Genomic DNA, 26,130 nt, shown 5'->3' with positions numbered 1-26,130 from the left:
CTCAGATCCACACAAAATAGCTGCCGGTATAGTAGGTTCTAGAAGTATCTCCGGTAGCCGAGTTAGGCCTAGGCTCCTTTGTATGTAATCAATGGAGAACTTTATGAAATGGTTATAAAATACTGTTCTGCGTTATTACTTTGCTTGATGTCCCACACAGTTTATAGAAAAAAACTACAAAAGTAGTTGGGTTAGTGAAAAATTATAAAGCAAAATTTTAAAGTCTATTAATAATATAATGGAATATTGCGAAGTGTTTAGATAATTTTGTAGAGAGTTAAAAAAAAACGTTAAAACTGGTGGTGTATACAATTCACATTTGAAGTCCGATTTAATTCGTTCTGTGCTTTCAGATACTTAAAGTGTATCAACAAAAATTGAATCATTTTCAGGCGAGAAACGATGACATTGGATATTTAATTTTTTTTTAAACGCCATGGGATTCCTAAAGAAGAGCAATTAAAATTAAACAAATTTACTTAATATCAATATGAATAAAAGTGGTCACCACAGAGGGTCTCTTCTAGTCAATAGTGTATTTACGATCTGGCAGATAACTCTATGTTGATCTAGGGAAGCAAATACGTCAAGGATGATATTTATTTACACCTACAAGCAAATATTATATTAGCCCGTTAAATGCCAGTTTCCTTATATACAGCTGGAATTAAATCTTGTCTCTTCCAATTTGGAATCATAATTATGCAACTAACACGTGCTTGCTTGCATAATAAAACTTTTTAATCGTAACTACATAATTTTGGAAAAGAATTTCAAGTAGTGTAATCCGGGTTTGACCTCGTGCAGATGTTTCCATATCTCGATTGGCTTGGATCCTTTCGTTGACAGCTGAAAATGATATTCGTGGGAAGAAAAACAAACGTCGGGCTTCAAATCGGTGTAACAAAGCCGTGTTGAAATATTTTTGGCACGACTAAATTTGATTTATCGCGGTTGCGCAATTGATTTGCTATTAAATTTCGGCAACACTTGGGAGATTTTGTTTCAGTACTGAAAATAAAAGAACTTCGAACTTCCGTTGAACTTGTTACCAACAACTATCTAAATAAAAGGAAACTTATTAGGAAGACCACTAACTGCGCTTATATACTAGTTTAAGCTGTTCATCCGTTACTAAGCTTGGTACAGTCGCTACGAACGACGTCAGGATTGATGAACTTTATTAGTCACGAGTACTTTAACGCTTGGGTTCTTAAAAATTTGCTATGAAGACGGTTTTTTTGAATTTTCGCTATTCGCTAATCCAGTAATGTATTCAACCGACGTAGGAGGAATCCAGAAGATTTTTAAGTAATATTATAGCAGCCTGTGCAAGTTTCTTCGACAAATTTCTCACGTAAATAAAGCGAACGTTAAGAAAAAATATAGAAAGACATCTTGGGACGAAATCCAGAAATGTGGAAGTGAATTTAAACAACGAAATATGCAGACGTTAATTGGAAATAGGCTGGACACTATTTTCTGCTAGTGAACCAATCTTGGTCCCGTTACTTGAAACAATGTGGTTTTAAAAAATTTACAACACTTGCTGGCAATAGAAAATTTAAAAAGCTATGAGTGCGAAATACGAGGGACAATCTGTAACGTCGCCTCCGCAAAAAGTCAGACATGCCAGACCAATACGTCTGTACAGCCGCCAGTAAGACGCTCGTGTGGTGGCGTTGTTCCTAAAGGCGGTTTTCATGTTTTCTTACAAATCTAAAGGAGGTTGTATACGTAGTTTTAGAAACCCACTGTGCACGGAACATAAAAACTAAAAAAAAAAGCAACGAAGCGACGACGGAAGATGACCTCTCTCGCCTTGTTTATGTTCGAGGACGCACCATAACAGATATAAAGCGACGCATCCAATTTCTATCAAGACATTGACATTTAAATTTACAATACTTTATTCGTTGACCGAAAGAAGAGCGCGAAGACATAAAAACGGACGTATATAAAAAAAAGAATCCCGTTTCGCGTTTAACGAGTTTGCGTTTCGCCTTTGAACAAACTGTTGATCCCAACTGGGGGTTAGAGGGGATAAAAACGGCGCTGAAGCGACGCGAGACGTCCTGTTGCGTCGTTACGAAAGCAACGTCACGTTCGGCGGAGCAACAGATTGTGGGGTGACGCGACGCCTGGCACGCCGACCTCGTTATGCAAGCTGAATACACAAGTTGTCTAAGTATAGAATAGAAAATGGGCGCATTAGGTTGCCCTATAGGACGAGCACGACACTATAAACACCGCGAATAATAAAAAAATATCCAGGCAGTAGAAGGGTTAACTCAAAATTTTACTTCAAATTTAAAATATTCTTATTTTTAACTTAAAATTATAGAGTAATTTTACACGTGCGGGCAGCGTCACTTTACCACGTCAGTTTCGTTTCCCACGAATCCGAGCCACTTCGGATACTTTCGGGATTTTACCGCAGGGGTCTGGGAGCAACCGGAAGTTTTCGGAGATTTTAATTTTGACTTTTGTCAATTTTGACGGTGATGTCAGTAAATGTATTCGTGTTGTTTTGTAAAAATGTACCCAAAAAATTAAAATCTGGAACTGGTTTTTGTATTAATATCTTGCCAAGACCAATTGTACGATTGTCAGATATGCACGTCTCATCAGTACAAACAAAACAAAATTGAAGGTTAGGAAATATTTTTTGTTGCTTAAACGACCTGAAAAGCTCTATTCTTGGATGATTTTTCTTCCAATTACAGTCTTTTTCTTTAATTAAACTACTTAATGATCAATTGCAAAAGTTAAATAAAGAACATGGAAAAACACAAGTAAGAAACCCACAAACGAACTGGTATTCAAAGTATATCTGTTGAACGAGAACAGTGTTAGAGACCTTTATATAAGACGCCTGAACCAATATTTATCACAAACACTTAAAAGCGATAACTCCGACAAAGAATGGGAAAACATAAAGAGATGCATAGAAAGAGCAGCTTTTGAAAGTCTAGGAAAGAAGAAGAAGTTCAGAAATAAACATGGGCTAAGAATATGGAACAAAGAAATCGAAGAAGCCATTAAGAAAAAGAAAGTTTCATATTTGAAATATCTACAAACAAAAACAGATGAGAGTAAAGGGCAATATAACCTAGCTCGTAACACTGTCAACAGATTAAGGAAACAAATACAACAACAGTCTTGGGATAAATTCATCAGCAACGTGGAAAACGATATGCATGGACAACAAGCATTTGCTTATAAGGTAATTAGACAACTCAATAAAACTACAAAAGATCAGGCAAGCTTAAATATAATTGACGAACAAGAATGGACTAAACATTACGAATCTCTATGGTATAACCCAGATGCAGTAACATCAGAAGAAACAGAAAACGACGATATTTATGTGGGCGATAGAATAGACATCGAAGAACTTCATGAGGTAATGAAAAAGATGAAAAATAGAAAGGCGGCGGGTCCAGACAACATCAACATGGAACTCTTGAAATATGGAGGACCGATATTAAATCTAAGATTATTGCACCTATTTAATGAATGCTGGCGAGAGTGCCAAATACCTAAAGAATGGCAAGACACCCAAGTCATATCAATATTCAAAAAAGGGAAGAGAAACGATTGCAACAACTACCGAGGTATAAGTCTCATGAACTCTATATATAAAATATACTCTAAAATTATCAACAACAGAATAAAAGCAATCTCAGACGCCATTCTATTAGAAGATCAAAATGGGTTTAGGAAAGGAAGATCTTGCACTGACAATGTCTTTACTGTGAGACAAATCATAGAAAAACACCGCGAATACAATATTCAAACACACATCGCCTTCAAAGATTTTGAAAAGGCATTTGACAGGGTGGACAGGAATCTTTTGTGGAAAATTATGCGCCTCCGAGGATACCCCATACATCTGGTGCGAATAATAAAAACCTTGTACGAAAACACCCAAATAACTCTAAAATTAAACAGTGGCGAATCCAAACCCATAAAGACAAACCAAGGCTTAAAACAAGGATGCAGTCTGTCACCTTCTCTTTTTAATATCTACATTGACCATATCTTGAGAGAATGGAAAAGACAAACAAAGAAGGGAATTAAGATCGACCAGAACGACTATATGAATTCCCTTCTATTCGCAGACGACCTCATACTGATACAAAACAATGAAAATGATCTCCAAAGCTCTATACATAAACTGAATCTACTGTGTAAGGAATACAATATGACAATTTCGAAGGAAAAGACGAAAGTTATGGCCTTTCAAGGTATGTACTCTGTAAGAACAAAGATTGTTCTAGACAATCAACCATTGGAACAGGTGTCTCAGTTCCAGTACCTTGGTTGTGAAGTAGGATATGACAGAGATAATGATATCTCTCAAAAACTACGTAAATTTGAATATATATGTGGAACAATCCAAAGAACATTAAAGAATAAAACAAGGAAAGACACCAGAATAAAATTCTACAAAACTATGGCAACTCCAGTACTCCTATACGGTTGCGAAAGCTGGGTACCAACAAAAGCAGAATATAGCAGAATACAAGCGGCCGAAATGAAATTTTTAAGAGGGGTGAAAGGTTGCACACGACTAGATAGATTTAGAAATGAAGATATCAGAAACGAATTACAAATATTTGCAATGACAGATAAAATAAAAGAATATAGACGCAACTGGAAACAACATGTAGATAGAATGCCTGATGACAGAATCCCGAAAATAATAACAAACTACCAGCCAATAGGCAGAAGAAGTGTAGGTCGACCCCGCCGACGCTGGAGGGATGTATGAAGCCGGAACAGACTATAAGTCTAAACCGTGAAGAGTAGAAGAAGAAGAAGAAATAAAGAACATAACGTTTAAAAATTGTGTTTATTCCGTTGATTATGACATATCCGATAATACATCTCTCTCTGTCTAACGTACACAGTTAAAAATAGACAACAATGCAGAATCGATCGGAACGATAAACGAAACTGGTAAATATTTTCTTTGAATGGTACGAAATTTAGTAATCCGACAATGTTATTATTTTTAATTTGTTAAATTGTGATTTTTTCGTGACGGTCGTCAAAAATGTATAATATGCAACACGTTTGGTACACTCTTTATCTCACTCGTTTATTAAGCAATCGCTCCGCTAGTGCCAAATAAACTCGTGGGTAAAATGCCGTTTACCGCACTTGTTGCGTAATATACTATAAAAATTTCAAAATTTTAAAATTTTGTATTTATACTACAATTTTGCATTGTAACTAGCAGCATTATTATTTACGAATCTTCTGTATTCCTCCTGCGTCGCTATGACATATTTTTTGAATTGGTATCTAGATTTGAATTATTTGTAAGTTTTGCGTTCTTTTTTCCTATGTTTCTGATATAATGTGCCTAAATCATTTGAATTTTTTTTTGTTTGCAGTTTTGATTAACGCATATTTGAGTCCGATATAATTGCACTTAATCTTTAAAATATTCAAAATGGCAAATTAAAAAAAAAAACTATTAGGTTTGGCTCTGGCATGTGCTATACAAAATATGTTTAAAAGTAATAGCTAAAAGACAATATACGAAGCACCTAAAATATATAAGGGGTGTTTTTTTTCGATGTATAGAACTTTAAGTTACAATAAAACAACGATGGATTATTCGATTGACATGAATTTTATTTATCCGAAAGATAATCTTGTGGCAATACATTTTAAATATGATTTCTGGCATATAACCGCCACGGCTGGCGCGGGTGTAGTCCAATCTGAACGTCCAATTTTCGATGACTTTTTCCAACATTTGTGGCCGTATATCGGCAGTAACACGGCGAATGTTGTCTTCCAAATGGTCAAGCATTTGTGGCTTATCCGCATAGACCAATGACTTTACATAGCCCCACAGAAAGTAGTCTAGCGGTGTTAAATCACAAGATCTTGGAGGCCAATTCACAGGTCCAAAACGTGAAATTAGGCGGTCACCAAACGTGTCTTTCAATAAATCGATTGTGGCACGAGCTGTGTGACATGTTGCGCCGTCTTGTTGAAACCACATCTCCTGGATATCATGGTTATTCAATTCAGGAATGAAAGAGTTAGTAATCATAGCTCTATACCGATCACCACTGACCGTAACGTTCTGGCCATCGTCGTTTTTGAAAAAGTACGGACCAACGATTCTACCAGCCCATAAAGCGCACCAAACAGTCAGTTTTTCTGGATGTAACGGTGTTTCGACATACACTTGAGGATTAGGTTCGCTCCAAATGCGGCAGTTTTGTTTGTTGTTTGCAAGCGTTGTTCAGGCGTGAGTCTATTCATGATGAATTGCCAAACCAAACTGAGAATAAATCGAAAAAAAACACCCATTATAAGTTCAACTAATTGAAGAACTAAAAAATATTAAGTTAGGCAATATTCCAGTTAATCAGATAGCTACTAGAGATATAGAAGTTCTGTCCATACTGATAATACAGGAGTTTATGAAGCAACTATGAAAAAAATACGCATGCGCTAGATTTAAAATATCATTGTTAACCGATGATCTTGTAGGATTCAACAACTATTAAGTTTTACCATAGTTAGCCCACTATATTACAGTTATTTGGTTTTGACACTGAATCTTTCCTTACTAAATTTCCTGTTCCTGAAACATTAGGCATCACCTTAAAATTCTAAAAATGTGAAAATCTACCAAACGGACCACTTTCCCGTCAATATTTTTATGGCACATTTTGAAAAACTGGCCATGGATTACCTAGTCCGTTCCGTCTACACAAAACCGACTGATAATGATAATGATTTTCAGATAAATATCGCTGTCTCAACCCAACCAGGAATCAACACATCTGACCTTAGTTCTTCTCTCAAACTAATATTATTGTTAGTATCATATTGTCGATCAAAAAATACGCTTTACCAGAACCACTTACACAAAGTAATACCGAAATGTAACTAAGAAAGAGTGTACAAATTACATAAGAATATCAGGCCCGAATTTAAGATTTCGACGGTAGTAAAAAAGCAACATTTTAAGTGTGCCAATTTACTTAAAAGTTACAATGAAAAAATATTTGCATAAATCTTTAAAATAACTAGACCAGTAATGTCTAAACGGGATCTTTGTTTCGGAGTTTCCCAGAAAGGCTCATTGAAAACGGAACGCCCTGTACATCTTCCGAAGTACACATCAAACATTATAAACGACGAAAATCAACAAGTGACAACCTTCCCTCCAAGACTACCTGTAACAAGATTTTGATCGACTTCTAATGCATGTTGTATCCGATCGTGATTTGAACCTGCTCCAAAAATAAGTGATAAACGAGTCAAGAAGAAAAGCGATTCATACCTTAGCTTCAAATTGATCTGCAATAATTTAATAAACCGGTATTTAAGAAGCCATTCAGGAAATGCATTGATTTCTGCCGTATTTATTCTAAGCCAAACGTATGAATGCGCTCCAAAATACGTAAGACTTTGCTTTAACAGACTGCACTGTCGGTGGTAAAGCTGTAATAAAGTAAATAAACTACGGTGGTCTAAATTTAAATGCAAACTGTGAATTATACCGCATGTAGGAGCAGTACATTATAGGTTCCAAGTTACCGTGTTTTAAAAAAGGGATTCCAAATACGTACTATAAAATTCAAAGATTCTAATCTAATAACTATTTCAGAAAGTTTTATTGACCACGAAAATTAATATTACTAATCAACGAAACCTTTCAAAAGCATCAACGCAACGAATTAAAAGTGATTTCATGAAACGCTATTAATTAACTCAATTGTTATTTAAAAAATATAAGTTAACTGTAGTATACTGGTCATTATATATATTATATGTAAAACATAATAATTTTTCTTACTTAATTGTGCTTTAATTTGATTCTTATCTACAAAGCCGTTACTCAATATCTTTATTAACAGCAATTAAATTTCTCACACTTCTACAATATTTAAATAAAAAATACGCCATATGTCGACACCGATATTCGTTTCGTACAAGAATTTACACATTGTTTTGTCTGCGCGTTTAAATGGGTCTGTTTATGTTTCAACACAGCCAAATTGGCGAATACGTCACAGTGTTCATTGTGGACGAAAATTTATGGTCTAGTATCCACAGATTCGATGTAACAATTAAATTTTGAGTGAGAATTCACTAGAAATTTGAAACACCACTATGAATGTTTTAGCAGTCAATTTCTCTGAACGGTTTTTAGTTTTGCTTAGTTTAGGTTCGATTACAATATTATAAATATAAGCACGGTTCTATGAAGTCAAACAAAAAATAATAGTGTATTATGCAACAAGTGTGGTAAACGCCATTCATTTGACTTAAAAGTTTGCCAAACCAAAAAAAAAATGAGTTGTTAAAGAATGAGCAATGGAGCATTGAACAAGCAACATGGCCGCGGGGACATTTGTTGGAATTTCGTGAAAGAGCACAGTATTAAAAGCAGAAATTAATAGTATATTATGCAACAAGTGCGGAGCGCAGCGAAGCGAGTTTTTAATAAACGAGTGAGTTAAAAAGTTTGCCAAACGTGTTGCATACTATACTTTTTCTACGACCGTTAGTTTTTGGGTTCAACGTCAAAACATCTCCGAAAACATTCGATTGCTCCCAAATCCGTGGGGTAAAATCCCGAAAATATCCGAAGTGAATGGGATTCATGGGAAGCGAAACTGACGTGGTAAAATGACAAAAACAAAAAAAAAAAACAGTCCTATATAAACCATTTTAAATCCTTTAAATTAACTTACGATACCACGTATCGGCACATCCTTTTCCTTACAGTTTTAACCGCACACACAAGTTTTCCAGTACCTTAATAAATATCAAACACCAAAAACCAAAACAACAATGATACATACTGCTGGTATTCTAAGCGTTCTTAAAAAAATAATTAATTTTTCAGAAAAATTACGACAATGTCGGCGACGCATACTCGAAATATCATAGCCACCTGCAGCGCATCAATTTTTACCGTACTAGAGCCACTATATTATTTGGCTACACAACATTATCTAATAGCTATATGATTCAACCACACAATAAAAAGAATTTAATATTGATTTTTTAACTCTCGGGAGAATTAACAAGAAAATGAAAATTATGAAACTGATATATCCTGCTGATTTTTTTTAAGCTCAATAAAATAGATTGTGGATTTGAAATATAATTAAATAATAGAATACAAAAGAATTAACTTTAAGGTATTTAGTGGAAAATCAACAGTTCGCATTTCTTTTAAGATCTTATAGTTGGAGTTAAATAGTTAATAGCCGTTTGTGAATAAGACACCACGAGAAAACAAAACCTCCAAAACCACTGTTATCAGTCAATAGATTGCCATCTTCCCTCTTTATTCGGAGCACGTTTCGTTCGAAAAATATTTCGGTAGTTTTAATCCTGCCTGACCCCTAGAGTGCCTTTGGTTTATTACTGATGTGACTCCCAAGTCGAATAAAGATTATTAGCATAAAAGAAAATCAAAAAATTTGGAGATACCCATTATTTTCTCTCCCCTCCCTTTTGTGAAATTTCAATTAAAAGCCCAAGATTTAGAGCCCACGCTTATTGGTCGGTTGGAAAAACCTCAACATCAATAATAAATAGATATATAAAACATCTTCAAGTCAATAAAAAAAGGGCACTTTACAATTGTGCAATAAATATTAACCATAATCCCGTCCCCCCCCCCCCCCCCGCCTTCACCACAGCTAACCATACAAATACACATACATACACAAGGTTCAATAGGACTACAAAGTATGATCCTATGAGGTAAAAAAATATAGATTTGCGGAATTTCATACAAATTGAAAGTACGGGCAAGTCGACTTTTATACGAAAAACCATCTCTGTAGTTATCATAAAACACGTCTGTATCTAGAGATGGATAGATACTCGGATAGAAAGAACAAATAAGGTCCATAATCACCCTTTTCTCACAAACGTTGATGCAGCAGCAGAACGTAACAAAAGCGAACCTTTCCCACCTATGCTGTTTATTGTTTCCATTCCGAACACCGAACTGCGAAAATCCTCGAACACAAAACAATAACAGGAAATTGAAAAAAATCTGTTTTTGGAACGACTTTATCGCATTGGATTAGGGCCAATAAAACGGCCATTAAAACGAGTCTAACCGAACGCCCGTTTTTATTATTTCCATTGGGCGATAAATTAAATAGAATTGCCGCTTATCTTTTTGATTTTATTAACTTGCTTTCGCTCGCGTAATCAAACGCCGGGCTTTGCCCGTCTCCTATTCGAATTCCTGACCACGTACTCACAAGCCAATTGTGAGCAAAATTGCACCCCCGTGCACTTCGAGAAAATCCTTCCAGCATGGATATGATATTACTAAATCGGCTGTTTCAAATTCGACCGTCGCCATTGGGATCTCGGGAACAGTATAAAATAAGGCGGTGGCTCAAATTAAGGCATCCTGATAAATATGACGGAAAAATTGAAATTTTAAAATGTTAAAACCAACACATTGGAACGGAATTTTAAGCTTCATGTTTATATCATTCCGTTGTAGTTTTAAATATCCAGCGTGTAATAATCATTGAAAGTAACGAAGAGATTTAATAATTACATCATATACAACGCATTTTGTGTAAAGTTTTGTTTCAGGTATCACGGACAACGTATTATCTTGATGATATTCTAGCCAAAATTAGCATTTCCAACAACTGAAATGAGGTGTGTGATATTTGATAAAGACACGGTGTTGTCGCAACAATTATGATGTAAAAATACATAATTTCGTAAAAATCTGAACTTTTAGTTCTTATTTATTTTGATTTCCAACAATTCTTGTAATGTAGTTTATCTCAAACCTATTAAACCCACACTTTTTGGGTTAAACGATAGCTCCAAGGATTTTTAACGAACAAACAAAACAAAATGAGTTAACCTTTTCTGCGAAATAGTATATTTCGCAGATATTCCATTCAAAATCAGCCTCTTCTTTAGTTTTTGTAATGTAAGCTAGCTCAAACCTGCAGATCACAACTTAAAACTTTATTTTTTAGGTTCCTAGAAAGATTTTTAAAAAAAAAACACTACAAAATGAATGGAATCTTCTTTCTAGTATATCTGGATGAAACTGGATACATTTCTATCAATTTTTGTAATTTAAACTTGCTCAAAGCTGCTAGACTTGTTACACGGTTTTGGTTAGTAAGACTCAAATACGAGGCAAGTTTGAAAAATAAATAGTCATTCTGGATACCGATTTAGATCAACAAATTATAAACACCAAACCGCAAAACTTTCAATATATTTGAGGTGTTTTATTTCATCCTTGTATCACCAAAAATGCGAGGGAATATGGATACGTTTCCCATATTACAAAAATCAAACCTTTCTTCAATATTTCGAATTTTAGAAATTACAACAGCAAATTGTTAATAAGATTAATACTCATACTTACTGCGTCACTTTAAGTGAGTGACAAATACACACAAACATTCACAAATTTCAAATATTTTTAGGCTTCTTTATGTTGGTAAAAACCATTAAAATTGTTAATTAGGACAATAAAATCGCCTTGATTACTGAAGACAAGCGTTTTAATGCTTCAAATTGATCGTATTACAGTGACTACTAAGTCAAAGATAAGATTCGTCTTTACAAAAATCCATTACTTTGTTTTATAATCAAATAAAATCTGCTTATGAGAGATTTTAAAGAATTAAATTTGTTTTGTACATAATGCAACAAATTTTATACACTACACTTTAGCCACGAGCGGAACGCAGCGGAGTGAGTGTTTAATAAACGAGTGTCTGAAGCACTGCCAACCATTGCCATGGCGACGGCTCAAGTATAATGGCGACAATGCCCGAAAAGTAGCAAAACCTAAAACCATTGAATTGGCAACATTGCCTATTTAGCACTACGAACAAATCATCGTCATTAAACCAGCATGGACGATATATCAATTATACGGCGGGTTAATAAATGTTGCGACGAAACTGATTACATTTTCTCTTAACTTAACAGGCTAAAAATATTAAGTAAGGTAAGTCGAAATGTAATGAAGCATTCATAATGCACGTTCGCATCTTGTAATTTATTTTCTGCTTTTAGTGTCGGAGACAGCCGCGAAGCTGTCGGAATTAGTCAGTGCCAAATACCATGTCGTACACGAGTAAAATACATAGTACCGGACTAATAATTATTACGTTTCAAGTTAGATTTAATGAACTTTGTAGATGCAGTTAATTAACTGCGCCAGTAAAAAATACCGAAAGTTAAGCGTTTTGTCTAGATTCTTCGGTATATTCAGTATGGTGATAATAATAATAATTGTAATTTATGGTTGACAATAACTCAATTACTTAGTTAGAATTTAGCCATTTTAGAATTTAATGTGAATATTCGGCTTGTACCGTGTGGAGAAATAAGAACGTTTCCATAAGATATCTGACTAACTAGAATTATGGAAAAATAGATAACATATGGCCGAAAACATTTCTTGTGAGTTAGAGAATTTTCTTTTTCTTTCTTTCTTTCAGTTCACTAATATTTTTGTGTTATAGTGTTTGGCTGATTGGTTTTCTTATATCTATTACAAATCCCCAAAAGCACTCGACTATTAAATAAGCATAATATCTAATATGTTTCGTTAATTTAATAAACCAAATTCATGTTTAATTTTTCTATTTTAATTTAAGTAAGGATCAAAATAATAAAGAAAGAAATTTAGTTTATAATTTTAAAAAATGCAGCTATTCATCACTGAAAAAAACTATATTTAAACCGTTTTATAGCATAATTATATAGAAACACAATTTTATGTTATAACCAATTGAAGATATCTATTGGTTATAATGTACCTACGGTACTACTCTTTTATCTCAAAAAAGTACCTAACTCGAGAAACATGAAACATATCGAAATTGCTAGAAATCATTTCATCATATTTTTTATTAAAATCTCAAAAAGACCTCTATTATTAATATTTCATATTTTAATGTTACAACAATCATATTTTTATTATTCTGATTCAATTTATTATGCTATTATGCTAATATAACCCACAGCATCGACGTTTTTTCTGCACCAAAAGTGCATCCTGCGATGGTCCAGTTAAAATAGCATTTACTGCGATAGTGCAATACTACACTCAGAACAAAGGCAAATATTTGGGAAGTTTTTTTGTGGTCGTCCGACTTGCTTGGAAAATCGACCTAAGTAACAAATATATCAAATTAAGTTTACGATTTTTTCTTTAGAAGGGTTTGGGAGCCGAAAGCTAAAAATATTGTTGATAATATAGCAGACGTAATGCTATAAATAAAAAGAACTCTAACAATCTCAGATACAATTTACCTAGATGAAAAGCATTATTGTCCTGAGTAAGAGACTCAAAAAATGGAAAACTTGGAAAGATTAGCGAAAAAATTGTATTGTGACTAGCGAACCGATTGGGCTGAGCCCGACCCTGTCTATGTTCCAAGAATTCGAGCTTACATAGGGAACGGAGCAAGATCATAGATGCCGCTTCTCTGCAACGCGGCTCATATATCCCACTGCTATCGCCAGAAGGCGCTGCGTTAGAGTTAGTTGAAAAGATAATCCGGAATGCACAAATATAAATTGAAGGATAAAGTAGAGGCGATATATAACTTATTAGTAGTGTTTAAAGTGATTTAAAGTGAATAGTAATGCGCAAATAAGTTAGTGACTTCGTTATTTTGAACGCAATAAGTTTAAGTTGCAGATGTACAGAAGCAATTATTTCAAAGAAATGAATTATTGCTGTAGTGTTTTGTCATAAGTGCTAACAGTGGGCGAAAAGTTTCTGTTGGCTGACGTAAATCTTTAAAATCAAACAAAATTTAGCAACACGACCCTCGTGAGTCACCTACCTAACAGCGCCACTGATTTACGGCAATATTTCAATAAGATAATTTTCCTCAAGGGAAGTGACGCAATTATCTATTTCAGGAGCCGTTTTGATCCATTGTTTCGCACATGGCTCAATGTTTTTGGCTTATATATATGATCCTGATCGTAAAGTTTGTTCGCATAAAACTATATTAAATTCCGCTAACGTGCCGCGTCACACATCGCCGAGGCCGATGGTATCGGTACTAAAACAAACAGTAAATTTCTTAACTGCGCCGTAAATTTTTCGCTATTAACAAAATTTTAATTTTTAACGACGACCGACATACGGACCTCCATAGTAGCCTGACATGCCACGAATATCGTAAGCGAAAAAGCTATTAGTGAAATTCGACGCGAAATTGGTGGTATGAAATTAAGTATGAGTAGAAAACGCAAACGATGCCTATGATCATAACACCTTAATCCCGGCTATTACAAACGGACTAAACAATTAGTTGCGTTCACTTTTTCCTTAATAGGCTATTTTAAAGATAACAATGGGCAACTGAAACCATCAAAAACTGTACAATGTTATATTTGGTAGAGGTATATATTATATTCTATTAAAAGCGAATATATTTGTTCTATTAGTGTTTAAGTTCATTTCGAATGTAATATTCGGAATACTATGTGCCTGGGCACTGTATTGTATGCTTAAGTTATAATATCGAGCTTAAGCGGTCGGGCAAGCAAGTAACTGAGATGGATATGGCCTTAAAACAAACAGTTGTTGGTTGATTGATATAGTAACGATGCTATACGATGCTATACGAGATTTAGAACGAAAGTTAGAGTCTAGCCGCGACAGTTCACTTAATCGGTTTTTACTTATTATTATTATTATTGCTGATATCGGCCATATTTCTTACAAGAACCCTAAGTATTATTAAAAATGGCAAGATAACCATCACGTTATTATCGATTTACGTTAAACAACTCTGATGCTATTAGACATTTTCAAACAGTAACAATTAACATACATATTTTTGAATATGCGAGCTCTTAAGCTTCATAAATTTGTTATTTTATATTTTCTTCCTGCACTTTTAGCAAATATAACATTACATCTGTGGTACTAAGGCAGAACCCGATATGTTAATTTAATGTATAATAGGTATTGCGGTAAGCCTGACTAACTGCTGAATCTGTCACGAAGCAATTGGAAAAAGAGGGCCTGAAAAAATTGCTTTCTGCGTTAAAAAAAAATAAAACTACGCCAGAAAGTGTCCTTACCTACTCAGATACCACTGCATTGTATGCATTGTATGCAGGAAAGGCCATATTCATTGTGTGAATCAGAAGTTTCTGCTACCGGGCCATACGTAAACAAAACTATGCCAGATTCATGAAATTTCAGAAAATGTTCAAGAAAAAAGTTAACTGGCTTGATATTAAATTGATCAGATACGAAAAAACCGTCGGCTTAATCAAACTAAAAACATCCCTTGTTGAAGAATACTTCGGAAGACTTGACTGAAGACGACTGAACCGAAGAAAACGGTCGATGCCCTTAATGACCAAATGTTCTACTTCATCTCTTCTTAAACTTATTTATTCTGAGTGTTACAGTGTCTACTTAAATTTGGCAACCAGTATCAGAGTAATAGAATTAGCGGACGATCATTAAAAATTAAAATACAACATACAAAAACTTCTTGTCTTATATTTTTATAGTTTACCTAATAAAATAAAATCATTATGTGACTCCGGATTCTGCTTATACGGACAATAATTTTATTTGTTTTCTTTATTCACAACAGGTTTCTTATAAAAAGTCCAGTAAGAATAACGATATAAAGGAGGAAAACTACGATATGAATAAAATTAAAGGGAGCAAAACGCGATATTTCCAAATTATCTAAATATTTTTGTTATCCAAAAGAATTTAGCAATGTCCTTCCAAAAGTGTAGGAAGTGTGGTTAGTGATTATACAAAGTTAATGTAAATAAAAGTTTTAATTTCGCTGACATCACAAAATTTTAAAAGCGCCCCCTAAAACATTAAGTTTTAACACAGATATTCACGACGCCCTTGCAATGCTATATAATAAAAATGATTGGCAAATTGAATATGAATTGCTTATCTTTGACCCACAATTTTAAGTTGAAAATTATAATTCCCATGTTGTATATTCAGAAGATTTGGTTTTATGTTTTGTAATGAGGATAATATGGATACATCGAAGTTTAAAATGTCAAAAAATTTCATGTTCGAAGTCCTATATTATTGGCCAATATTCAAATATAGCACACTGGTCATTTCCGGTGAAACCGGAAGTGAATTCCACATGACGGCGCGTGCCATTAAAACATTGCAAATTTCAAATCGCTATCTGGAAGATCAATAAATATTTATTTCAAATGATCCAAACGCGAGCAAACTTATATAAAACAATGCCACTTTGCTCACGGCGTTCAGCTAAATTTTAATAAATTTTGGAGCTAAAAATTTTCGAAAAAATAACATTGGCGCTTGCAAACTAAAATATGCTAAGAAAATACCTTTAAATTAAAGTTTGTTAGATATTTTTGAAAATTGTGTCAATTTCAATTTCGAAAATTTATCCATTTATTATTTTGAATGCGCAAACTATCTCCAGGGCCAAAATTTTCCAAAACACTAACAAAAAATGTTCGCATATGATGCGGATTTTAATGGGGGAACTTTCTAAAACACGTTCCGCTATTTATAGGGTAAATAGAGTATTAAAAAGTAATGTCAGTTTGGGTAATAACATACGTCCTTCGCAAGACTAGTTCTGTGAAAGGGGCCCAAGTCACTGAAATTTTTTGTTGCAGTGAATTTCGCCATTTTATTTACTATTCTTATAATACTGTAAAGAGTACTGCTTAACAGCCAATACTGATCCTTACAACTCAATAAGTATAGTTATAAATATGTTTTTCTACTCCCGTCTGTAAAATACCTAATTACACACCGACATAGCGGGCGGGAAGCGTCACTTTACCACGTCAGTTTCGTTTCCCACGAACCCGAGTCACTTCGGACATTTCCGGGATTTTACCACACGGATTTGGGAACAATCGGATGTTTTCGGAGCTATTTCCCACGTTGACGTTGGTCAATTCTGACGGTCATGTCATTGAATGTATTTGTGTTGTTTTGCGAAAATGTACCCAAAACCTAACATCGTCGTAGAAAAGGCATAGTATGCAACATATTCGGTAAACTTTTTAAGTCACTCGTTTTTAAAAACTCGCTCCGCTCGTGTCTAATAAACTAGTGAGTCAAATGCCGTTTACCGCAATTGTTACATAATATACTATTTAATTAAAGTCAATTACGTGTCATTCATTTCTCTTTATCCCGTCATAAAGGGTGAAATGGTAAGTTGTCAAAAACGACAGCAAAGTCTATGCACAGCGGAACTGTCTATGACTTGAATCTAAAACCAGGTATTAAAATGAAAAAAAATATTTGGTTCTTAGTCAATATCTTTATTAATAAGCAAAATGAAAAGCTAGATTATACATTAAAAATTTATAGTAACACGAAGTAAGTTGCTGCTTGCCATCTAGTGTTTGCCCGAACTACCGTGCTCAACGTTTCTTTTATGACAAATGCTTAATTAAACTGATTCTGTTGTTGATTTCCAAAATTCTCAATTTTCGGCATATATAATATAGCACGCTTGCGCTGTATTTTTCGGCCATTGGTTAAACAAAATCGCACGAAATTGACACCGAGGTATACATAAAAGCGCGTTTTGCGTAATTTGGACAGGTTGCGTTTTCAAACGTTGCCCGCACGATGTAACATCGAATAAAACGAAACGTGTCGCGCCAGTTTTCAATAATGCAACGCGTTTTCACAAATTCGACGGTCCGAACAAAAGAAAAAGCGTTCAATTCTTCCCGCCAACCATCGTTACCTTGAAATATCCACGCTACCTTCACTTGTTGAACCCAAAACGGCACACGGCTGCAGCTCGAAATATTAATCCAATATCGACGGCACAGCACTTGTCACGGATAAGCACGATAATCTTCGGTTTTTTCGGCACCTTTTTCGAATCAATTCGCCGCGACGTCGAAGTGGTTAAACCGAGTGACGACAACAAAACAAAAAAAACGTCCGCCTAGCATATAATCTGGGCAAAGCACTGATGAGACTTGTTATAAAATTCCGTCATGTTGAATACAGCGGACCAGCAACACCGACGCGACGCGCCATACGGGCTAAGCCGTACCAAGATGCGAGACAGCGTTGCCGCGCATTCTACTTCTGTTATTATTCCTTTACAGGGATCAACGAAATTTGTGTGCCATCGATAATGTTGCTTTATTAGATCATCGGACAAATTTTTTCCATCAAGATCGGTTTAAAAATCCAGGATGATAAGAAGAAAATGCTGATCCTAAAAGTATTAATCATCAGATGTGTATAAGAAGAAAAGATAAAATAAATTTGTTCTAAACATCTTATCCTTTGACCTACAGAGCCAGCCAGAGAGAGAAAAAAATTGTTTTTATCGTAACTTTAAAAACTTCTATTTTTTTATATTATAAGAATTTTTATTTTTTAAATATCAAAAAGAATTTAAATAGGCATATCCCCTGATTTAACACAAAAAATTTAAGGCAGTTTTAGGACCTCATAAAGCAGTTGTTCAGCAAAATTTAAATTACATCTATCTATCTATTATATCAAAACCAACTCACTATATCTAACTACCTAAATTTGGAACAATTTGGGATCGGTGATGCTGATATAATACCTCTTATCTATTTCTTTCGATTCTTCAAACGACCTATGACGACCCGGATAACCGGTTATAGTGTAAAATTTGTTGCGAAATATATATTGCTTTATTAGAATGTATATCCCATTCGAAAAATATTTTTATATCCAAAATCGTTTTAAAAATACAGAGTCTTTCAGAAGAAGATGCTGGTACGAAGGGTACGAATCATTAGGTAGTTTTAAAAAAACTTCAAAAATTTCATCTCTAAACATATTATCTTTGAGCTACAGCAGCTTAAAGTTTTATGAAAAAAATTGCTTTTATCTTAGCTTTAATAACTTTCTCGATACTTTAATAAAAAAATGTGCGCACGCCCTTGAAACATATTTATTTATATAAATAAATGACTTCTATATTAACTAATAAGTAATAATAATCACCTATCACGATCACTATCACTCGTTTTCAGAAAATGTTCAGGAACATTTGATTTCAAAGACCGTCGACTTAGAGGGTAAAAAAGTTAACTGACTTGATATTAAATTGACCAGATACGAAAGAACCGTCGGCTTAATCAATTTAAAAACTTCCCTTGATGAGGAATACTTCGGAATACTTGACTGAAGACTATTGAACAATTGACAACTGACAACAATATTATTTGTTTTCTTTATTCATAAAAGGTTTCTTATAAAAAGTCCAGTAAGAATACCGATATAAAGGAAGAAAACTACGATATGGAGAAATTGTACAACGTGTCAGGTTTATGAATAAAATTAAAGGGAGCAAAACGCGATATTTCCAGATTATCTAAATATTTTTGTTATCCAAAAGAATTTAGTGTTATTAAACACCTTGATGATTATACAAAGTTAATGTAAGTAATTAAAGATTTGGTTTTATGTGTTGTAATGAGGATAATATAGATACATCCAAATGTAGACCGTCAAAAAATGACTTTTATATTTTAACTAATAATAAGTATTGAATGCGCATACCCCCACTAATTGTCCCATTTATCACCTATCACGATCAGTATCATTATCCAAACTAATCAAAACTAACCAAAACTACGTAAAGCAGTTGTAAGACTAAAAGGATACATAAAGCAGTTTGTCGGCAAAAAGAGATTATTCAAAATTAAATTTAAATCTACTTTATCTATTATACCAAGACCAACTCACTCTATAGGTTAATTTGGGTATAATTTCTGAACGGTATATTTGTTGCCAAATATGCAGCGGTAAAAATAAGTTGCTAATATAATTGATGATTATATTGAAATTAGAACATTTATTTTCTTGAAATTCTGGGCAAAAGAAATTGTATTTTCTTCACAATTTCTATTTACTATCAGACTGATTAAATACTTGTTCTAAGTGAGAAGTTAAATTTTTAGATTATCGGTACTTGTCTCAAGAGTAAGCAATTCCTTACACCAAACTTATATATATATATATATATATATATATATATATATATATATATATATATATATATATATATATATATATATATATATATATATATATATATATATATATATATATATAATATATATATATATATATATATATATATATATATATATATATATATATATATATATATATATATATATATATATATATATATATATATATATATATATATATATATTATATATATATATATATATATATATATATATATATATATATATATATATATATATATATATATATATATATGATGACACTATATTCCGGGATATCATCCGTTCGCTCGTTGAACTCCGACTGGAATCCTGCATCCGACTGGAATCCTGCAAATCTTGCATCCGACTGGAATCCTGCAGACGTTTCGCCAAAATCTCACTTGGCATCTTCAATGCTCGCGCTCCGAAAACACTTCGAACATATATATATATATATATATATATTATATATATATATATATTATATATATATATATATATATATATATATATATATATATATATATATATATATATATATTATATTATATATATATATATATATATATATATATATATATATATATATATATATATATATATATATATATATATATATATATAATATATATATATATATATATATATATATATTCTCACGTATTGATTCAGGGATGGAAAAATGTGATGACACTATATTCTGGGATATCATCCGTTCGCTCGTTGAACTCCGACTGAAATCCTGCAAATCCTGCAGACGTTTCGCCAAAATCGCACTTGGCATCTTCAATGCTCGCGCTCCGAAAACACTGTTCGAAGTGTTTTCGGAGCGCGAGCATTGAAGATGCCAAGTGAGATTTTGGCGAAACGTCTGCAGGATTCCAGTCGGAGTTCAACGAGCGAACGGATGATATCCCGGAGTATAGTGTCATCATATATATATATATATATATTATATATATATATATATATATATATATATATATATATATATATATATATATATATATATATATATATATATATATATATATATATATATATATATATATATATATATATATATATATATATATATATATATATATATATATATATATATATATATATATATATATATATATATATATATATATATATATATATATATATATATATATATATATATATATATATATATATATATATATATATATATATATATGTATATATGAATTTAAGCTGGGAACTTGCTATATTTCGTTTAGATGATTATTCAATTGTTCAATAGTTTTTGATTTTACTTCGAAGTGGAAACTTTGGGCCGATGTTGATTTTGAATAAAACACAAACTATTTAGGAAATTATTGTAATTTTATTTTATTATGATATATTGGTATTACTCATTACTTATTAATGGGCGCCGCGACCACGGCGGCACACCTCCATCCGATGGTCCAAATTTTCGATGACCCTGAGGCATAATGGAGGTTCTATGCCCTTAATGTGCCGAATTATCTCATCCTTTAGCTCTTGAATTGTTGCTGGCTTATAGACGTATACCTTTTCTTTCAAATAACCCCAAAGAAATAAGTCCAACGGTGTCAAATCACATGATCTTGGCGGCCAATTGACATCGCCATTATGTGAGATAACACGACCATTGAATTTGTTGCGCAAAACAGCCATTGTTTCGTTAGCTGTGTGGCAAGTGGCACCGTCCTGCTGAAACCACATATCGTCCACATCCATATCTTCCAATTCGGGCCATAAAAAGTTCGTTATCATCTCACGATAGCGAACACCATTCACAGTAACTGCCTGACCGGCCTCATTTTGGAAAAAATACGGCCCGATAATGCCGCCAGCCCATAAACCGCACCAAACAGTCACTCTTTGGGGGTGCATTGGTTTTTCGACAATCACTCTTGGATTCTCATTCGCCCAAATGCGGCAATTCTGTTTATTGACGAATCCACTGAGGTGAAAATGTGCCTCATCACTGAAGATGATTTTCTTCGAAAATTGATCATCCACTGTTGCCATTTCTTGCCACCATTCTGCCCATTCACGACGTTTGGAATGGTCAAGAGGCTTTAGTTCTTGAGCCAATTGCACCTTGTAAGCGTGTAAATGCAAGTCTTTATGCATAATGTTTATCAACGACGAGCGTGAGAGGTGCAATTGTTGGGCACGACGACGAGTTGAGGTGGACGGCTCTTCAGCCACACTATCGCGAACAGCAGCAATATTTTCTGCAGTACGAGCTGTACGAGCATGCACTGGTGTTCTCACATCTTCTACAGACCCGGTTTGCTCGAATTTTCTCACGATTTTTGCGATTGTACGCACATTTGGACGATCAAATTGACCAAAAAAATCACGAAGTGCACGATATGCATTTTGATTTTAACGCCCATTTTCATAATAAGTCTGGATAACTTTAACACGTTGTTGGATTGTGTATCTCTCCATGATTCAAATTGAGTAAGTCTGAAATAGAGAAATGTCAAATAAAATTCGGAAAAAAACTTGGCGTTTAGGTGTGGTTCACATTCAACATCGGCCCTTACAATTTAACCACCCGTTACTTAATCAGTATATATTAAATTATTTCTAAATTCGGTATTCGGTATTTGCGACTGCCTTGAATGTTTAATCGTAATCATATATAAAAACTATTAGAGATATAGAGGCCTGCCTATGCAGATCAATTTTTACCGCAATAGGGTCATTGTATTAACTAATTGTAAGATCATAAAATATATTAAAAATGAGTGGAACTACAGTAACCTGTTAAAATTTATATTTTTCTCGGAAATAATGAACCAGATCACTGTGATCAGAGATTTTTATTTTAAGGTTAGATTTCATTATTATTCATTATATTAGATAACCTTAAATTCGAAATGTGAACAACTCTGTTTTGTTTTATACCTGTTTCAAATTGAATTGCGATCTTGGAAACGGTAAGACATACAGAATAAATCAAATTGAGGCAAAGTTCGGTATCGATAAGCCCTATAATATTCAGTTAAAAAAGTGCAATTAGGAACTTCTTATACTCACTGGAACTTTTTGGGCTTTACCTTTTGTCAAAGTCAAAAATCCCATTTCGATTATTATAAAACCTTAATTTTACTTATGGACGCCCCCTTGCCCCCTTTATTTTCTAATCAGGTTAGGTCAAAAGTGCGTTGTTTGGTTAGTCCTTTTTTTAAAGAAAGATACGTCTTTATTAATCTAGTAGTTGCTTGTCAAAATAAATGGTTCTATTGTATTTCATGTTTTCCGTAGCCTCTTTCATTTCAAATATCAAAAAAAATGTCTTTATTCCATAGTCGGTTCTCGTTTTTTCATGCAAAAGACAATTTGATAGCTATTGGATCCCTCGGTAGTTAACAACAATGTACTATATTAAAACGAGAGATGATGCAACTTTGAGTTTAGATAGATTTCCAAAATGTTGTCTGCCATTCTCAAAACAAAACTAAATTGTTCTTGACTGTATGTTATCTACACTGCGCAATATATTTTCTTTGTTCATTTTCTGTAATACTCTTGTTTATGTTTTTAATGTCCCAAAGCCTCTAATGAAATTGGCCTCATTAATTTTATGTTTCAATATATCGGTTAAACGCTGAACAACGTCTAAAATTAAACAAGTAGAAAACAAAAAATTACTTCAAAAGGTTAATAAAATAGCACCACCGTAAGTTTGCGGAACTCTGCGGTAAACGCACCCATGTGGCAACAGTGTACGAGACCGCTCGAAGCACATCGAAAAGGGACGAGCACCGAAAAAAACAGACACACGGGGGAATTTTACCTGTTGATTGCCTCCGCCGCCAACTGCCTGAGTCAGAGAGTAGCGATACGCGATTCGCTGACGGGCGTTCGTTGCGTTATACGATTGCGGTTCTAATACAGCTCGGGCGGTACCGTTATTAACGTCGCGTTTCGGCCGGAAAAGGATGAATCGTAAGCACGTGGACAAACTGTCAACCGCGTTTTAACCTACGTAAACTATAAACTAAACTATTCTGCTTTTTATAACTGACAAAATGACTGAAAATTTTGTACCAATATCTATGCCTTAAATTGTATCCCTCCCAAGCTAAAGTCAAAAAAATCGGAGAGAGAAGTTATTATTGCTGTCGCTCTCAGAAAGTAGTCTAAAAAACAATACCAGAGAGACCAAAATACCTGCACCTAACACTTTCTTCTATCCAAGCGTTCTCAAGAAGCTAATAGAATATTTGGCGAAACGTCAGCAAGACCCAAAATCCAGAAGTTCACATTCACAAGTTCTACGCCTGCCGTAGTTTGCTTGAGAAATTATAAATGTTCTTCGGAAAGGGGATATTACCAATATTTGCGACTTTATGTAATTTCAAAAAAAACTTGTTCAATGTGTTGTAAACTTTGATATCTTTACGATTGCTTTATGTTGCATCTCCTAACGAGGGTTCGAAACCATCATTGCAATATGGACCTGGTCGATCATTACTCTAAATAATTCTATACTGCTATATCCATGCTTAATCAGTCTGGTTCCTAAACCAGGATAATATCTTGTTCCTTCCAACTCTTATCGCTGACCTTTAACCTCTGACCTCTATGATCGAAGTATTTAAGCTTGCAGTTAACAAAACAGTTACTATCCGTTTGGCCCCTATGCCATCAGGGTGGCACCTTTACTCTTGACAAAATAAATGGTTGCTGATCTATTCTTCTAATAACTTAATAAAACAGCTTTTATTTTAAGCTGCTCTTTATGACACTTTCCTGCAGGTTCCTGCTATTGTATTATTTTTAAATCATAATTCTTAATACAACATGCTAGCAGTTGGTTTATTTAAAATCTGACAACGGAGGATATCGTTTAAACCCCCCATCTACGAAATTTAATAAGAAACTGTACTGAGTGATAACTTTTTACAGGACCTCATAGTAGGTCAAAATGAGCATTTCATTCAAACTCATTAGAATTACATTAAATAAATATTTTTTTAACCAAATATCTTCACCACTCCTACATGGTACAATTTATTGTTTTTTTGTTAAGTTTTGCTCAAAACTTTTTACACAATGGAGGAACCGTTATTGATTCCTCTCCCTTTAAAAATAAAAATGTTATATATACAGATGAAAGTGGACACTTCGGATTTTGCTTGAACAGTACCTATGATAAAAAAAAATTACATCTGTTAAAAACACATTCCTAAAATTTTTGTACATACTTTTGAATGGCACGTACTACTTCACGTAATGTAAACACGATGACCCCGTCTGTCCACACGGCTTTTATAATTTGTCTGTTTTAGGAATTACTGTCCGGAATTAGGACTACATATTAATAAATACTTTCCATTGAAAAAAATAGTAACTTATTAGGTTGCAAAAGGCAGAAAACCCAAAATTATATTCATGTATTCTTGATGTCATATAAATCCTAAAGGGTCCTACAATAAATGCAAAAATTTCAAAACATCATATTTATTCTTTTTTGAGTAGAATGCTCAATAATTCATTCTACTCCCTTCCGCAAAATATCCAACTATACACCTATCTAGCGAGCGGGAATCGTCAGTTTATCACGTGAGTTTCTTGTCCCACGGATCCGAGCCACTTCGGACAAATCCGTGCGGTAGGTTTGGGAGCAATCGGATGTTTTCGGAGATCTTACCGCACAGTTTGAATTTTGACGTTTTTCAATTCTGACGGTCATCTCAGTGAATGTATTCGTGTAAAATCTTCATTTTTGGACCTCTTTTCAGAAAAATATCAAATAGCGTTTTCATTTTATTTTATTTTAGTTAAATTAATTGTTATATTTAAGAAAATAGGTTTCGAGACATTTCAAAGATAATAACGTGTTTCTAGAGGTTACGAATATCACGATTCCTAGGAATAGATCTCGATGGAGCTATGCTCGCTTAGATGTTTAACGACGGCGACGGTTTCAGGGACACGCAATGGTTGCGTTATTGATGAGTGCGAATTAAAGCGCAATAATTTCACGTGCACACCATTTATTCAACTCTGCAAAGTTGTTTTGCGTAGATAAATGTAAATTTGTGAATATCACTGCGTAAAACT

The 26,130-nt window shown here is 33.8% G+C and overlaps 1 protein-coding gene across 6 annotated transcripts in view; it reads right to left on the bottom strand.

Annotated features, from left to right (window-relative positions):
- LOC132703146 (polypyrimidine tract-binding protein 2) overlaps nt 1-26,130 on the bottom strand; it is a 569,388-nt gene that overhangs the window by 465,375 nt on the left and 77,883 nt on the right. The window contains exon 1 of one of the 6 annotated variants that reach the window (XM_060672257.1): nt 17,781-18,054. The exons of 3 other annotated variants lie outside the window; for them this stretch is intronic. The gene's annotated coding sequence lies outside the window, so the exon portion shown is untranslated. Of the gene's footprint in view, nt 1-9,919; nt 9,963-17,780; nt 18,055-26,130 lie in introns of those variants that run through there. 2 more of the 6 variants (XM_060672259.1, XM_060672261.1) reach the window with 2 other exon arrangements.

This window comes from Cylas formicarius, unplaced genomic scaffold (genome assembly GCF_029955315.1).
Source record: "Cylas formicarius isolate icCylForm1 unplaced genomic scaffold, icCylForm1.1 PGA_scaffold_6__28_contigs__length_40554024, whole genome shotgun sequence".
Taxonomy (NCBI): domain Eukaryota; kingdom Metazoa; phylum Arthropoda; class Insecta; order Coleoptera; family Brentidae; genus Cylas; species Cylas formicarius.
Note: the sequence above shows the minus strand (reverse complement) of the source record. Positions and strands in the feature narration are given on the sequence as shown.